Source organism: Antechinus flavipes, chromosome 4 (assembly GCF_016432865.1).
Source record: "Antechinus flavipes isolate AdamAnt ecotype Samford, QLD, Australia chromosome 4, AdamAnt_v2, whole genome shotgun sequence".
Lineage (NCBI taxonomy): Eukaryota > Metazoa > Chordata > Mammalia > Dasyuromorphia > Dasyuridae > Antechinus > Antechinus flavipes.
The window spans coordinates 328,829,199-328,833,874 of NC_067401.1; positions in this window are offsets into that span (position 1 = coordinate 328,829,199).

A 4,676-nucleotide genomic window follows, 5' to 3' on the forward strand; every position below is an offset into this window, starting at 1 on the left:
CGGGACTCTGCTGAAAGCCGGTTAGGATAATCACTAGAGCAAGTCTACACCAACATCTTAGTCCTACTGCTGATTCCCCTTCCCCCCCCTTTTTTTTCCTGCAGTTCTTCCAGCATGTGTAAGAGCACAGGGGACCAGGATCCTCCCTTACACACTGTGTCTATATACATCCATACCGACCGCCTCCACCGGGGAGGAGCTTCTCAACTGTAAGAAAACATAGGCTAGAAGTTTGCTAGCTTCTCTGGGTTTGGACTGAAATGAAAATACCAAGGTGCCAAAAACCTAAATTGGGTTTGAGAAAACAAGGATTCAGAGACTCATTGAATAAGATCCACAATATTCCATTTTATCTATCATTTCCCATATGTACAGCATATACCAAAATCCACATCCAATACTAACATCATGATAGAATGTAAGGGCTCCATTAGGAGATTGAGAAAACTCCTGACATCTGTACATTGGCCAGCTAATACTTCTTGGTAACAGGAAATTACTGTTTAGTTTTAAACTAATACATTAGTCTATGGCTTACTTAGTAAAGGAAAATGGCTATCCAAGAAGATAATTAGAGGAGTTTTGAAAGAATGAAATCATATGATTGCTGGTCAATGTTATGTATATACACATAAAAGTGAAGTGAATAATTTTACCTATATAATTCAGACAATATTTGCTGAACTGTCCTAAAAATCAAACAATAGTATTTTAGTAGAATTAATCAGATTTTTAAAATCCCCTAGATGTGATTTCTGATATTTATTTTCACCCATTATGATTTTGAACTTTTAATTTTCCTTCTTTAAGATCTTCCACTTAACTTGAAACAAGTTTTCCTGTTAAATGGAAATATAACAGTAGAAGTTGGTAAAATGAAGACTTAATGTTATAATAAAAGATAGTTATAGTGCAATGAAAAGCATCAAACAAGACTAAAATTGCATGACAAATAGAAATAAATATCTAAAAAAATGTATCCAAATGACATTGAAGTCTCATTATACTGCAAGATTGAATCCATGTTCACATCTCATCGGTATCCCCTAATTGAACCCTATATCTGGAAAGCAAGACAATGACTGCAGGACCTCTATTTTATCTCCCACCAGATATACAACATTTGGACTTCTCTGAAACTCTCTAAGATACCTTCCCTCCAAAAAAATCTCAACCTTTCCCTTTCCTCATATTTTCTCCCTCACCTCTTCATGGACTGACTTTCTTTTGTGTGACATCTCCACTGACTAGAGTATAAACACTTTAGGGTAGTAGTTGTCTTCGTTTTTATTGGTATTTGTACCCACAAGGCTTAGCATAGTTCCTGGCACATAGTACATGATTAATAAATATTTATTGACTTTAGTCCTTTAACATTTTAAAGATTAGCCTTTATTCTGTATATATAAGAGACAGTGGAACGCAGTGGAAATATTACTACAAATTGAATAAACCAACTTCTGAGACTAAGTTTGCCTTCAGACACTTTCTATCTGTGGGATCATGAGCAAGTCATCAAAATTCTCTGAGCATGTTTTCTCCTTTACCATATATATATACATATATATATTATAGATTGATGGATAGATAGATTGGTAGATAGATAAATTTTAAAATGAATAAATAAAGTCTCTGGTATCTACTTCACAGAGTTATTTTGATGATATAAGGATATATATGCTAAAGTACTATAAAAATATCTGCTATCATTACACTTGCAAAGCAAACTAATAAATAGAATCAACTGTGTAGGCAATATATCTTCCAACACACACACACACACACACACACACACACACACACACACACACACACCTCTCCACCACCACAACCACTCAAAGCACTTTTATCTCCATTATTTATATTTATTTTAGTAAAAATGTATTTTGGATTAAATTATTTATATGCTTTCTGGTTGTCTATTTTCCTTTGTTCCACCTATAGGATACTTAAAATTCAGATGAAAACCTAAATATTCAGCTTAAAGTTTCAATTTTAAAAGCCTCTACAGTCAGCATTACATAAAAAAGCATTTCGGGTAAATTTTTCAAGTCTTCACACAGAAATTTAATATCACAGCAAGCTTAATGAAGCAAATTCCTGACTACTTGGTAAATGTTGTAGCTATATTTTGTTGCATTTGAATTTACAGTGTTAGCATTGTATAATGGAAACACAGGTTTGAAATCCTATCTTGACATCTCGACCTTGTGTCTGTGAGCAAGTCACTTAATTTCTCTTGAGAATCAATTTCTTCATTTGTAAAAATGAGATAATGACAGGGAAAGATGATGCAAAATGTTGAAGGGGATGTGGGAAAACAGGGACACTGATACATTGTGTCAGTGAAGACATCCAGCCATTCTGGAGATCAGTTTGGAACTATGTTCAAAAAGTTATCAAGCTGTGCATACCCTTTGATCTAGCAGTGTTTCTACTGTGCTTATACCCCAAAGAGATACTAAAGAAGGGAAAGGGACCTTTATGTGCCAAAATGTTTGTGGCAGCCCTGTTTGTAGTGGCTAGAAGCTGGAAAATGAAAGGATGTCCATCAATTGGAGAATGGTTGAGTAAATTGTGGTATATGAATGTTATGGAATATTATTGTTCTGTAAGAAATGACCAGCAGGATGAATACAAAGAGGATTGGCGAGACTTACATGAATTGATGCTAAGTGAAATGAGTAGAAACAGGAGATCATTATATACCTCAACAATGATACTGTATGCGGATGTATTCTGATGGAAGTGGATATCTTCGACAAAGAGATCTAACTCAGATTCAATTGATCAAGGATGGACAGAAGCAGCTACACCCAAAGAAAGAACACTGGGAAATGAATGTAAACTGCTTGTGTTTTTGTTTTTCTTCCCAGGTTATTTATACCTTCCGAATCAAATCACCCTGTGCAACAAGAGAACTGTTTGGTTCTGCACACAGATATTGTATCTAGGATATACTGTAACCTATTTAACATGTAAAGGACTGCTTGTCATCTGGGGGAGGGGGTGGAGAGAAGGAGGGGAAAAATCAGAACAGAAGTGAGTGCAAGGGATAATGTTGTAAAAAATTATCCTGGCGTGGGTTCTGTCAATAAAAAAAGTTATTTTAAAAAATTTAAAAAAAAAAGAGGCACTCATCCAATTTCAATTTAAAAAAAAAAAAATGAGATAATGACACTTGAAGTACCTACCTACCTCACAGATTATTGAATCAATTGTAATCATGCACATTAAGAGTGGTATTATAAGCATATCTTTAAAAATTTTGTAAATGTTTCTTTTAATGGAATTCATAAGTGCAAAGATTTTCTGTTTCCCATCGATATCAGCTTTGATTTAATAGTATCAATTAGGTTTGAGTAATAAAATATTCAGAAAACCATTTTTAGAAGATTAAACACAATAAAGCTAATAGAATTGTATCTACTCCTAATCTTAAAGAAAAAATGGCCCAACTTTCCATAAATATTTTACAATAACTTTTCTTTTTAAGGTTGAATTAAAATTATTCAATGAATGAATTCAGTATGTTTATTCACTTCCCTACCTATGTGTGTATATACAGGCATATGAGAATTTATTCATGCACATACATACAGAAACTCTAAAATATATACACACTCACATACCCACATACACATGAACTGAACTTAAAACCACATCATTAAAATTTTTTAAATTTACATAAGCCCTGAAATTCCTTAGACTTAACATTTTTGGGTTAAGACCTGAGATTTTATTATCATTAAGTGAAGATTAGTACCATTTTGAAGCTTATTCTCATAGAAAGCTGCCTGAAGTATTGAAAAGTTAAATATTTTTCCTATGTCATACAATCAGAGCACGTATTTGAGGTATAATTTAAATATTTGGCTTCCTAAATATAAAACTAACTCCAAAAATTTCAAAATTTCAACAGATAGCACTAAAATAAACATTCTTTAAGTTGTTTATGCTTGCTAACACACAAAACATAAGTAATTTGGATGTTCCTATACTTTGGATCTAGCATCTTTATTAGCCAACTCTCACTTTATGCATATACATATTATATATAAAGATATAGGCACATTATTATTACTTATACCTCTCTTATAGCCATCACTCTAGTTCAAGACCTCATTATTTCCCCTCCTCTACAAAATCTCCGCAGTAATTTTATTGGAACAGGTATCAGTATGTCAATCTCCAGATCAACAAACCCAAATAATTCCCTATTGCCACTAAAGAAAACCCTAAACTCTTCCATTTGGTATTTAAAATTTGAATTTTTCAGATTGTTCAAATCATTTTTACATATTATTTTCCTCCTTGTACTATTCAATACAGATATTGTGACTTACTTTCTATAGAAACTACACTTTATCTCCCTTCTTGCCTTTTCATACTCTACTCCTTGCCTATAACACAATCCTCCATGAAATACTTGATTTCATTCATGGTTCAATTTAAGTGATTTTCTCAACATGAAGCTTTTCCTGATGTCTTCCCCCACCTCCATGACTAGTGTCCTCCTTCTCACAATCATCCTGTATTTATTTCATATGTATTATGTTTATACTTAGAAATATACATGTTATCTTCCTAATTAAAATATACATTCCTTGAGGGAATGATTCATTTTTGTCTTTGTATTCCCAGCAAGTAGCACAGTGACTGGCCCATAGTAGCAC